General features: G+C 36.8%; 1 protein-coding gene across 1 annotated transcript in view; it reads left to right on the forward strand.

Moving 5' to 3' along the window:
* LOC134537282 (uncharacterized) overlaps nucleotides 1–14,606 on the forward strand; it is a 149,671-nt gene that overhangs the window by 85,753 nt on the left and 49,312 nt on the right. The gene's annotated exons all lie outside the window — the stretch shown is intronic.

Raw genomic sequence — 14,606 nt, forward strand, 5'->3', positions numbered from 1 at the left:
ATTTTTTTGTTATGACCATTAAAATTTGCAGAATGTATTCCAGGACAGATTCACTATCATATATTTTCATCGTTATACCAATACGCTTGGCAAATCACCCGATTATCACACAAATTACTCTTTACGAGTTATCGGCGCCCGACGCGTGTCTGCCATCTGGAAGATATCTGCGCATGCGCGGAATTTGGGCAACAGATCGGCAAAAAATATGACATAAAAATCCGTTCCCTAAAAACAAGGTAATGTATGTATATCGAATACATTTATCAGCATATTAGTGATAAACCGTAAGAAATACTTAAAAGGCACAGTAAAAGACTAATAACATGAAGAGTAAACCGTGTCTTAACGCGACTCAGCGGGTAGCTTTTACTAAATTAATAGTTAAGATAAACATTTGTAACGAACTAATTTATCGTTATAACAATATCGAAATTGCACTTAACTATGGAAAGTGGTGTCAACTGAAACGCTATCTTCTTTGCTAAATTGAAATGGCAGCCATTTACATAAAGTTTTATTTAAAATTGATGACCTGCTATATAATATCCTTTGATGTACAGTTGTTTCAAACAAATAGACAAGTTTTGATTTAAATGAACACTTGAATATAATCTGCATATGTAATGTAATCTAGTTTTAAAATAAGATAAATATCGCTTCACAGTAATACGTCTAGTGGAATAGCTACAGTATGTGATATCTGTATTTATATTAAAAATTTTAATCTAGCACATTTTAAAATATATTATAAAAAACCGGCATGTGTTGCTTTACTTTGATTCTTATTTGTTCCACAAAATTCATAAAATATGCAGAATAATATAAACTAGTTTTTTTAATGGAATGTTTGCTTTTAGGAATTAACAGAGTTTTAAATATTTCCTAGGATATTTAATTTAAGCAATTATTTTTAGCGAATTAAAAATTATATTTCTTGCTGAACTTATATCGTACACTGTTCGTACAGTTTTTTTGCTCATATCCTTAAAATTTATAAATTACTTTGTTTAGTTTTTATGTTTTACTGTGCTTTAATGGTCAACCTGATATCAGAGTTTTGGTTGTGCGCATTACTTAAGGAATATGGAATGTTTATAAGTCAGGTTTAATCTATGAGGACTGTTTTACACTTATTTACCAAACATACAATAAACCAAAATACATTTGTTGGATGAATTCTACTACCGTCTAAAAAAAAAAAAAAAAAAAAAAAAAACTTTTTGTGGGAAACAGGGAACGTGTCATACGCGTGATTTGGTGTAGTAAAAGCTAAATAGTAACAGTTTTTAATATTTGTGCAAAAATATATACACCACTCCCTTCCCCCCATGAAATTTTAAGGTCTACGCAATTTTACAGCCCGGTCTATTCCTGAGACTGTCAAAAATATATTTCAGAATTTTCAGATTCTTCGGGATAATCTAGGGGAAAAAATGTATTCACAGGTTTTATTTCAGTTAGCTCAATGGTAAAAGTGGCCAAGTACCAAAAATATCCTGCATCTAAACGCGTCACACATATTAACAGTTTCCCCAATGTTCGAACTCCGGACCTCGAGCTCCGACCGTGAGCTAACAGGGCGTCCCCCCCCCCCCCCCCCTCACGGGAGTTTTGCAAATGGTGAAGCCGAGAGCCGTGTCAGTCAAAAGGACGCGCGTTTGACGTGGCGCGCGCGATCTAATTTCCAGAAATGGGCCGACAGATCCGGACTACACGGCCATTCCATCTTGTCGCCGTGTTGTTTGCGCTTCGAGTCACGTGACGTTTCATTTGCGATGCGCATAATCTGCACTTCCGTACTCGGAAGCAATAGTGCTTTCCAGCCGAGGCCTCAAGAGATCATTTTGAAATCAGCTTTCGATATTCAACCCTGTCCCACGAATGAGTCCAAATTTGAACTCGGGTTTTGATTGCCCAACATGTTGTTTCAACTGATGGAGTATTGAGTCCTCGCTCGAATTAGTCATGTTCGTAATTTTGTAATTTGCGGTTTTGGTAGTATTCAGTTGTTCGCGTGCATTCAGCTTTCACCTGATCCTCGCTCTTTCTTTAAGTACGAAATATTTTAAACATCTATTTAAAAAGATCTAGAGTCACTATCGTGCTATGTCTGTTAATAATTGCATCTCTCGAATACCCAAAGTTATTTTTTCCTTTAAAAAAAGGAATTTTAACATTGAAATATTTTTTCCTTAAATAATCATAAATAGGGCAAGGTTTATTTTCATCGCTAAATTTATTTTTTAGGGTACCATCCTGTTATAGCTCATACACAAATAAGATTTAATTAGAAATTTTATAAAAATAATTAAAAATACATAATTTTTATTGCATAATTATGTGAGTTTCTTTGGATACAATAAATAAAAAACGAAATAACGACATACGTCACCAACTTCGAATACAAATCCGGGTGAAATGACCATTCAAACTACGAAAACTGCTAATTCAAACGAGGATTCAGATTTAAAAGTTTACACACTCTACCGGCTTTCTGACTGACTAAGCAAGGATTAATGAACCGTTTACCTCAGCTGAAATCAACTTTGTACATAATGATTCACAAGGATTTACCGCCCCTCACATGGCTTATTTCTTGTACATGCTTATATCATTTGCAACATAAGGTGTCATTTAAATAAGTGTCCTATCCTCAATATTAAAAAAAAGTAATTCGAAACACTAACATAATTACGAATGCAATAATAACCAAATCAGGGGTAAATATACAGTGATGCACTATCAGGCATTTTTTTTTACAGTTGAGCATTACAATTACGCTTACAAAATTTTGTACGTTAATGTACCACAAGTGACTTTATTTAGATGGCTATTTATGATGCGTGGTAAGTTTTTATGCAGTTATTTGTTATGTAATGTCCTTCAGTTCTACCCATTCGCAATAATCTGTTGTCAACCCCATCAACAGAAGGGAATGGGACCCACATTTATGTCACATATTTTGCTTAAAACTACAGAAAGCACAAGCCCTCCAAGGGGCGATAACTTCACGTAAAAAAATCCTGTATGTTTGACAACTGCTGATTGGACGAGATGGATAGTGTGGTGGGATCGTGATGGGTCGTTTTACCCCATTACTGGGTTTCGTTAGCAAAGCCGTGGAATACGTGTGCCTGCCGAGACACGATGAGTCCGCGATGGTTTGCTATTGCATTCCGCGGGACGAAGGCGAAACGGACATCATAAACACGCAGTCCTGAACCCAGGGATTTGGTTTTTTGAAAATCCCCCTGCCCCGGATGGGAATCGAACCAGGGACCCTTGACCCATCAAGCCAGTCACGCTGGCTACTGGACCAAGTGATCGGGCTGTGATTTAGGATGGATTGCTCTAATAATAATTATAAGACGTGGTTTTTGAATTCCCGGGACATTCGCTTGAATGTTCGAGTTTCCTTGATTTCCCGAAGATCTTTTCCGGGCAAATTCTGAAGGTTTTCGATGTCCACCAGCCATGTAGGAATTCCTAGTTAACTCTCTTGGTTGTACTTTCACGTGTTTCTGTGCAGAGATGGAAAATATACTTAAATAACGTGTAAACAAGTATCCGATACAGCTTAGTTTTTTTCATTAAAAAATATATGATATTTTACATATACTAGACAGAAACTTAACCTATGACATAAACTTTCAAAGCTATACATAAGCTATCAAAGTCACTCGAAAATGAACATATTATGGGCTTTAAATATGGTTTTCATGATTATTTAGGATATGCAAAATATGTTATTATAGCATACTTTTATTTCGAGAATATGATAACACAATTTTCTTTCTTAAATGGGCTATCAAACCTACCATGATAAGCATTTGGGGGTGGGGGCAGTGTAAGACAGTATAGTTTATCGACGGATTTAATTATAATTTTAATTACCCAAATTGACTCTGTAACTAAAGATAGGCTACTATAAATATCAGTTTAGGGTGTTTGTTATTTTGTCAATCACTTGTCAAAGTCTTAAGTCATTTTTCCAGGATCCAAAATATTTCATCAAATTCTCCGATCCATATACTATATCAGAATCTATTGGGATATATATATATATATATACATACATACAATTAAGGCGAATAAGTCTATGAATAGTTTTTTTTTGATACTAAATCTAAGGTAGTTGCAGTTTTACTTCGTTTTAAGTGTCAAATATTAGTTAAGTAATCTACTACACCTAAGGGAAATTCAGGTTGATTGGAAACTTATTTTCTGGTATTCCCTAGGCCTGACATAAATAAAAAAATTCACAAATCTAGTGACCTATTATTTTATATCTTGTAAATGTTCAATTTAGTTTCCAAAAATTAAAAAAAAAATATTAATTTCAATTCATTATATAGTTTAAATCAGAGCTTTTCGTTCTTAACAACTGAAAATTATTATTTAATTAAGTTTTTGTAAAAAATAATTTTACGATTTGAACTTATTTATTTTCGAGTAATGACATCCTTTTAGCCTGCCGGGCCACAGGCTACATTTCAATGGGGCACAAATTGGCAAGCGGGCGTTAGGTATAACTCTTGTGCTCTAAGCCTTACCACGGAGTCATACACACCCGGGAGGCTTCTCCGCAACATCAGTCAACATTTTGTCCAGTGACGAAAGTAAAAAAAATAAAAGTGAAAAACACTTGTTCGATGAATTTTAAAGGAATTTTAACCAATTAAAACCTGCCATGCAACATTTAGGTAAGGAAGGACACGCTTGTTGAGCAATTACGTAAAATTCTGTATTATAGAGCTCTAGATAATATTGTATTACACCATTCAAAAATTATATTTTGGTATAATTTATAATTTTGTGGCTAATACCCCTTATTTCTGCATAAAGTTATTTAATTTTTTTCTAAAAAACTATGCATTATTGTGGCCACTTCTGTACACACAACCTTCTGTAATTAAATTATCTAGTTGGCAAAACAAACCGCAAAGAAATATGATGAGTAGTTCAGATTTTATCCTTGATATTCGATTCCAGCATTCCCAAGATATTTTACCTTTCCATTCCCCTTAAGCCCGGGAAACAGTGGGTACTTCGTCTCCATGACAACGTTGCGTGCTCGAGAGTGGGGAAACCATCGGTGCTATTCGTTTTTACTTCGGTACATTACAAAGCATTGTATTAGGTTTTTGTCAAAATTAATTAATTTTAATTTTATTTCATTTATTATAACTGTAAATAAGAGATTTGGTCTCATTTTCCCCCCCATTAATTCAACCGTGCGAAGCCGGGTTGAGTAGCTAGTGTGTGTAATATATATATGATTGTTCTTCTGAGATAGTGCTCAAAGTAAGAAATCTGAGGCACGCAAATTTACGAAGATTCCTGGATTAATTATAGTAACCAATGTAAAGTGTGATTTCAAACTGAAAATTCTCTAACTTTTCAAATGGTTTATTTGACGGAGGTGTTTGGAAACAGCCTGTTTTCGCTCGTCCACCTGTTGCATTCGGGGCGAGACACGTGTCTTTTCCTCTCTTGCAAACAACTCGACACGCGAATGAAATAAAAAAAAAATAATAATTTCACCAACTGAAGATTTATGTGCAGTTAAAAATTTCTTAACGCATTCGTCGTTTATAATAAGAAGAAACAAGTTAAAAAAGGGGTGGGGGGAGCAGGGTAGGGAGAAAAAAAATATGCGGCTTGTCATATACTGGTGGTGTTGTTTCTTGCTACGGATCCTTCATTCTCCCCTCCCCCCTCTTCTTTTCTTCTTTAGTTACCCGTCCTAACGCTGCTTCTGTATGTTTTTAATATCTTTGGTGTTCCTCTTTTATCTCCACTATAGAGCCATCAAGACTGCAATATTTTTTTTATACTCCGCCACCTCCTTTTTACCATCCTGTTATTATTTTTTTATCCCTCTCTCTCTCTGTCATGCCAGCCGGGTTCGAGTCCTCTCGCAAGCGAGCACGTGTCACGTGTTGAAAACGGGCAGCCAATGAGAGACGCCGACCGCCGCGTCTCCGGCAGCCAATGGCGGCGGCTCGAGTCCGGCGCGCGCCAAACGATAGACGGGGAAGGGAAGGAGGGGGGGGGGAGAAAAGAGACGTGAATTTTTTTTTCTTAACTTTTCCTTCTCGCCTTGTTTTCAAGTTATTATTATCATCATTTTTTTTTGTTGCTCTCGCCGCGCGTATCGAGAATACGCGTCTCCGAGATCCAGGTCGTCGCGTCGCGTAGCCTCAGTGTTGTCTCTGCGGTCGCCGCAGAAGAAGTAGTCGTCGGCCGTCGCGCGCAGCTCTCCGATAGGCCCGTCGTCGCGTCGTCGCTCCGTCGCCGACTCGCGCACCTTGGCGCGTCCTGGCCCCGACCACAATCCTGTCGCCCGACTGCACGAACCGTGAGTACCCGCGTCGTCCTCGACCTCGGCCGTCGCGTCAATAGGCTCAGAATAATTGCTTTGACGAAGCGAACCCACCAATGCAGACTCACGTCGTACGACCGACGGGGGATCTCATCATCGTCCGGTGCGGGCCCGAGTGCCGCGACTTGGCATCGAAAACCCCCGTTAGGCCCGTGCAGGAGTCCCAGGTCGCCTATTCGCGACCCGATGACCTCCTGGTTTTGTCCCATGAAAGTTTTGTTTCGGCTTTTACGTTCGTCGATTTCCAAAGATGCCGCGAAGCTGTGATGCATGCAATCGGCGCACGTACCGCGACTAGAAACGGACCCGTCAGTTTCGGGGGGAAGCCTAAGATGCACGTAAAGTTCTGCACATTCCCGATCACACCCGAACAATTATTCACCTTCGGCCAACCTCGGGTTTAATTATATATATTTATAATATTTCTCTGTTTATTTTAATGTAGCTATACTAACCTAACTAACCGTCCATAGTGTTTTAAAGTGTGTTAATGTAGCTAACCTAAACGACCACTTTTAATATTTGAATTCATTTTTCCTGCGCAAAAATAAAACAAATCCCGAAAGTAGGCCGAAGGGGGATTGTTCGGGTGTAGTCGGGAATGGCAGAACTTTATGTGCATCTTAGGTCCGCTCGTCGGAACACGTGTTCTGATATCAGTTCGCTTCTGTCCGCCAGAGAAAAAATGTTAACACATGGACGATTAGTGTTTCCTTGATGAGTAGTGAAAAATAACCCGATTATGTTAACGGATTGTTGGCTGCAAGAGACGATGAAGGAGATCTTTTAAGTCAACCAATGAGTTTTATGTGTATTCTGGAATGACACCTAAAACCTTACAATGTGTTCTCATTTTAATGACATATTAATCAATTAAAATTATATCCTACGACAATCGCATGGAAGTCCGGACTAAATGCAAAAAAAAAAAAAATAATCTAACTGTTTTTAACACCATCTATGTCTGACGTGTTCGTTAGTTATCTGCAGAAGCGTTTGCAGGCACAGTGTAAACATTTCCATTTCATTCGGTTAGTTTGATTTTTTTACGAACTCATCAGAACTTACTTTCGTCAAAACACGCATCCATTGTAGCCGTGGCTTAATAGGTTAGGGTTTAAATGTAACTTTAGATAATATTGCAAACAAAAATCATGTGTTACAGTAATGGTGGTTTGACAATTCATCTTCCCCTTAACAAATAGGAACGGAATGTATCAGGTAACTTGTTGAAATGGAATGAAATTCTTTCGAGCCGGTGGGAAAAGTCGAGACGATTCACCTCCAACATGGAGAAAAAAAATTCTTGGCATGACTTAAAAGGGTAAATGTGACTATGCATACTGCATAAAAACTACTATACTAACATAGCAAGTTATTTCAAAAGATGATTCATCCAAGCTATTAGCTTCTTATAAAGCATAGTGAAATTTTCAAAGTATGACTAGGCAAGGTTACTCGATCAAATATATTAAATATATAGCCGCGTATGACCTTCAAAAATTCCCCCCCCCCCCCAAAAAAAGTATAGCATGTTTGGTTTTATTTTGAATGGTTATATGTAGTAGGGTTATTCGTGACTGCATAACAATTTATTTTTAGTAACAGTATCTAATAATTTGATGCAGGGTGGTGATTTAAAAATTTTGAAAAAAAAAAAAAATTATTACACATAAAAACAATATATATATATTTTAATTTTCGTTTTACCTATTTATAACCGTGATTAATTGACCTATTTACTGCTCTCGGCTGGACGTTGAGATCTGGCACACTCTGTATGGACAAGACTTTTTAGAGTGCTCATTGATCGATAGCAAGTTAATAAATATCCTTAGGTGAGTTTCACGTTTTTGGGTAACCACTTAATTTTTTTTTTTTTATGTTTGGCTCACAGTCAAAGAACTGAAAGTCCACTCATCAACGTTAAGACACGTGCGAAACAACACAGGCACGCAGGTCCGTGGAGTGTGGACCCTCCTTTCTAAAATAATAAAAAAAAAAAATCAAAGACAGAATAAGAAAATTGTGTAGCAAATTAGCTTACCTGCAGATTATTTAAATTCTTAGTTGGCTACAATAATGTATTTCCTCACCATTCCTGTATTTAAGACTTGTTTGAAATAAATCACTCAATAAGTGGTTTGATAAAAAAAAAACAAGTATTAAAGAACAATTAAATAGAAAAAAAAATTGGTTGTCTGTAAAGTCGGTTTACGGACGATAGTTTAACGTGACAACGTCATAACAAAACATTGATGAAATGATTGCATACTTTTATGAATAAAATTGAATCATTTTTATTGAATTATCACTATTTTGTATGGATACAAAGGAGGAGTGAAATGAAATCTAAAATTTAATTGATAATTTACTTTTATTTGCACTCAATAATTCAAATATGTTTATTACTTTAACTAAGAGATTAATTTAACTATAACTTTTATACATGTTTACTATTTAACGTCTTCCAATCTGTGTTATTCTTTTAAGGATAGGACGATGATAGGAAAAGTAGAAAACAAATGGGAGTGTTTCAAGTTTAATGTGCCTCGAGAAAGTCAAATCGATGGTTGTTCCAATCGAGTGGAAGAGAGATAGATGCGGCGCAAGCGTACAATGAGCGTAACGGGACACAGTGCAATGGGACCATTTGCGTAACGGGACACTTTTTTTGTGCGTGCAGCCGGCGTTCATTGATTTATTAGACGTTGTCACGTCAAAAAGTCATTTTTTTTTTTCAATGCAATATCATCACTTCAATTATACTTGTAAAGTTTTGGAGTTTCTAAAAGTTTACTATGTGCCCTGAGATCAGATTTGAGCGTTACAATCAATTTTTATTTTTTGAGATTCAATAAGGACATAGTGGTGGTGCTGGCCTCGGCCTTGGAAAACATCGGGACACCATTTGGTGACGTGTTCACTCGACTCCCGCATCGAGGTCCGCGCAGCTTTGGTGTATCACCAGGTCAACCCCCTCCCCCCTTCACGTGGCTCTAGGGAGCTTCTAGCCGGCTCACGTGAGCCATGCATGTCGGTCCATGCAACGATTCCCTGGGGTGCCGTTGGAGGAATTAGCGGACCTGCCAATCAAGCGCGTGTTCGTGTGGTCTGGGATGGTTTTGGGGAGGTGTGGAGGGGGGGGGGGGGGCGGTTAGTTTAGGGTTGACGATGACATTCGGCGTTTACTTGTAAAGCCACTGGCGGGGAAGCTTTCGTATTTCTTTAACCGCCGAAGCCGGTTTCCGGCGCGGCACACAAACCCCACGGATTTCTGACGTGTGAACATCTCAACTCTCGGCATACGGCAGTTGGTACGAGTCATCATTTCGTGAACGGAACGGAAGTCAAGCTGGGACGGAAACGTGTTACCACGGTTTGCGCGAACAAAAGTTCACAAAAGCCAAAAGGGAAAACTTTATAGTATTAACTGTTTAATTAATTTTTAACTATCGACAAATCAGGTCCAAATTCTGAGGTTTAGAATTTTTTCACTTTTTTTTTTAAATTTTTCGTTTTACAGTAGCCGTTTCATTACACGATTTAAAAATTTCGTGTCTGCTAATAATGAAATGATTCAATGGTCGACGTAGCTGCTCCGGCAGCGAATTCTATCGGCGGTGCGGAAACTACGTGTGATTTGCGTCATGAACTGCAGTTGAAAACACAGTTTGCGTGTATTTGTCATGCTCGGCATTATTTTAAAGAATTCTACATTAAATTTCGCGTCCGAGTTTCGTATTATAAGTGTATTTGCAATATGAAGACCCACAAATTAGCTCTCTATCGAGGTTAAATATTACACATCTTTGGCGAGTACATACTGAAATACTAGCTCACTTTCCCGCCCTCTCCCCCCTCCCCAAGTTTAGAATTCGTCAATTAATTTTATCGATGGTAACACACCAACACACAGAAAAAGAGCATTGGTGAAGTAAGTTGTTCTAAGAAACCATCCCAGATGATAGGAGTGATTTTGAAAGAGACCATAGATAATAAAAATCGGGACAAACCCGTGTGCTTTGCAATGAGAATATAGCGTATTGCTGAAATACCACCTGGCTTTGCGATTAATTGTCCGGAAATTATTTACTGGATGGTTAATGAACAAGAAAAATAATTCGTTGATCATTGCAGATGGAATTCCTAACAAACTCAGGATATTTGTGCATCACGTTTAGTTTTCACACTCCGGTCGATTATCTACAAGGTTATTTATTATTCCGAATGTTGTATTTTAAATATATCCCAAAGTATATAAATATATTAAAAGTTATAGTTGTATTCTTGATAGTACTATCAAATTGTGTTTCTGTCCCACAGGTCTGATCTTAAATGATTTTTTATTGGAACTCTGAATAAATTTAACATAAATTGCTTAAATTTGGTTCTAATTACTTAGTAGGCCTACGCTATGAACATCTAAAACAAGTCTACTATAAAAATTTTGATCAAAAAATTTTCTTTGTCCTACTCTTTTATATAATATCAATTTTAGACTTCATCGTTTTAGTAATTATTCGACCACAATCGTGTGCTGTTCTGAAAAAAAATATTAAACTTTTTACTTTGTGTATACTGAATCCTCACCAAAGTGTCAACGCATTGGCTTGTCTTCATACAGAAGGTTTATAACGTTCCAACACATTGTAAATATTTTGAACTACAGCCACAGATGATTAATCGGCCATTGGCAAAAAAAAAGCACCTCAATCACGGTACATAGGTATTCTTTGTTTCGCCATAATCATAAGCAGTCAGCATCTAATAACTAGCCTCTGTCTAGGCTTCTGTACCTACTTAGTAAGCACAGCTCGGCTATGACTCAGTCCTGTGTAAGTACTGTGCCAGTTGAATATGGCTACAACGAGGCATACCGAAAAGTCGGGCACATAATCTTTTCCGCGTTCACGGCTTCAACTCAGAAGCCAAGAATTAGTCAGTGATGGTACAATTTTAACACGTTCAAGCATGTTGGGAAAATACGGGATTTGACCAAACGATATTGTCACTTCGGCACATGTTACCTTCGCGTTCCCTTTTTAACTTTTACTAATCGTACGATAAAAATGGAATACCTGTGCATGTTTTTTTTATTTGTATTTGGTGTAAGTTTTGGTACACATTTTATCTAGATATAGTTTCCTTCTCTCTCAAAAAGAAGTTTTATTAAATGGCAGTAAAAAAATGTATTGTCTACTAATAAAAAAACTCATGCCTGAAACTGGACACAAAGTATTTATCTTCTCTCTGGTGAATACTTACATGGGGAAGTACCTGCGTTGAAAGTAAAGAAAAATTGAGTGGGCGAAAATTTGTTTGTATTTATTCAGAAATGATACTTTGAAACTTTTAAGGAAAGTTTTGTGTGGTGGTCTAACGGGGTGTTTTTCTTGGTTCTATTGCTACTCTGGTTTTATGGTTTAACCATTTATTTAAATCGAGTTCATAATGTTTACAATGAATGAATAAAAAATTAGAACAAGTCAATGATTAATCATTAAATATTTTTGAAGCATAATTTTTATTTTGTTTTCTATTTCAACCCTAGCAGGAACTAAGGGCACGTCATTGTCTGGTACACAATTCAGAATTAACCGTGTTTGTGAGCAATCAGCCAGAGGCCTACATTTTCCGCCACATTCCTTACATTCATTCAATGTTATTTTTAGGAAAAAATACTTATAATTGTTTTGCTTCTGTAATAATTTTACAATTAATTTCAATTTTGGCATTAACTGAGAGCTATACGATGTTCAATTTTTTTTAAGTTCATTTATTTTTTTATAAATTTCTAAATATTTCTAACGAACCGATTGTAGTTAGTTGTTAATGTTCGCAGGCTTCCGCGGCCATTGTCTGAAGTAGCCTGGCTTCCGGGTTGTAGCCGCGTCCTTGGCGAATGATTCACCGACGTTTCGGTCGACATTGCAGTCGCCATCATCAGGGAGCAGTCACCACCAGTTATAACTGCTGCCTGATGATGGCGACTGCAATGTCGACAGAAAACGTCGGCGAATTATTCACCAAGGAGACGCGGCTACGACCCAAAAGCCAAACTAAGTACTTCGATTGTACTTGTGTTAGGAATTTAAGTTAAGATCACGGTAAAAAAAAATTAAGGAAATTAATTTTAAAAAAATTAACGAGTGGAAGCGGTGTGGGCGAATATGTGCGTCTGATGTCTTTCGTTACAGATACACAGGGGTGTTTTACCGCCGTCCATGGCCGGGTGGTCCGTGAGAAGTGAAGGGTTGGCGGCGAAAAGGGGGGGGGGGGGGGGGTAGGAGGAATTTATGGAAGCCATTACGGTCGTTAAAATGAAGTACGTTCCGCGGGGGCGGGCCGGAGCCGATACCTGGCGCATTACGGCCTCGCCGATAGCGGAATATTATTTAAGCGATGCGATACGCAGCGCAGCCGGGGACGGTGTTTCAACGCGCGCGCGCGCGGAAAATTTAATTGCGAAACCGCGAGGGAAGGTCCCCATCAAGGGACGTCACTAAATAACTGCGCTACTCCGTGTCGGATCACTTTGTTCGCCCCGGGATCCGAGGTCTCCACCTCTAAACGGCGCCTGCTCTTGCAGGCGGGCGTTTTTAGGCTCGATGTCTTGGATGTGAATCCGTGCACAGGAAAAAAAAAATGGTTGTCTGTAAAGTCGGTTTACGGACGATAGTTTAACGTGACAACGTCATAAAAAAACACTGATGAAATGATTGCATACTTTTATGAATAAAATTAAATCATTTTTATTTTAATAATAAAAAAATAAATACTTGAAACTATACTAGTAATCAGATTTTTAAAACGCAAGAATAATTAACCTTTATTGCCGAAATTGTTCTTGTAATAAGCAATGAAAACCACATTTACTTTCCACTTCACTTTATAAACAGTCGAGTGGAAGAGAGTTAGATGCGGCGCAAGCGTACAATGAGCGTAACGGGACACAGCGTAACGGAACAATGTGCGTAACGGGACATTTTTTCGTGCGTGCAGCCGGCATTCATCGATTTATTAGACGTTGTCACGTCAAAAAATAAATTGTTCTGTACTTTTACAAAAAATTCCTTTGGAATCCAGCTGTAACACTACAAAAAAAAATTTGGCTACATGTGGCTATGTTTATCGACATAATACTGGGTACTTCTTACAAAAATGGGTGCATGATTTTATATATTTTAATAATTGATGTTTCATTCATGCATATGTTTTTAAACAATAGGAAATATAGTCAACAATTCAAAATGTTGACCTTATTTTGTTGTATCATGCTTATTATGTGGGAAGTTAATACTGGAAAGTCATTCAGGGAACAGTTTACAAATAACTTGAACTATTTGGAGGTACTGGGAGCTTTGGGTGGATTGATTTAAAAAATTATGTTGGACATAATAGTGTCACATAGAAAAACCTGAAGAGAGTACAAACGAACCGATTAATACACGAATACACAAACAGAAAACAAGTCAAGAACAGCCTAATTCAATGTTACATGGCTAGACATCAGAGTGAATTCCTTGAAAGAAGAAATTAGAACAATATCACAGCATAGCACATTAGCATTTTAAAATATTACAATATTATTCAATAAATTAAATTAATACATTAGAATAAGCATTCTGCTTATTAATGATTTTCATTATTAAAAACAATTCATCTAGATTGTTTTAACTAAATAAATAATTATTTTTACGCGCGTGTTTAAATTAATATCAAATACTGAGTATTTATTTAAAAAAAAAATTTGATATAGTTTATACTTAACCAACTGTATTTATAGTATAACTCCAGTCATTGCATTATTTTATTTATATTATTTATTTATTTACATGCAAAATTAAAGTTAGTTATTTTTTTATCACGCCAGGTTATATCGTACGTAAGTACGTGGATTTATTTATTTTTTATTTATTTATTTATTTAATATCCTTTGACCTCATTTCTGTGGTATGATACATGTCAAGTACATACAGAATATATATACCCCAGAAATGGGGTCAAAGGATATAAAATAAATAAATAAATAAAAAATAAATAAATACACGTACTTACGTACGATATAACCTGGCGTGATAAAAAAAATAACTAACTAATTTTGCATGTAAATAAATAAATAATTTAAATAAAATAATGCAATGACTGGCGTAATACTATAAATACAATTGGTTAAGTATGAATTACATCAAAATATATTTTTTTAATTAAATAC

Source organism: Bacillus rossius, chromosome 12, assembly GCF_032445375.1.
Source record: "Bacillus rossius redtenbacheri isolate Brsri chromosome 12, Brsri_v3, whole genome shotgun sequence".
NCBI classification, from domain to species: Eukaryota; Metazoa; Arthropoda; class Insecta; order Phasmatodea; family Bacillidae; genus Bacillus; species Bacillus rossius.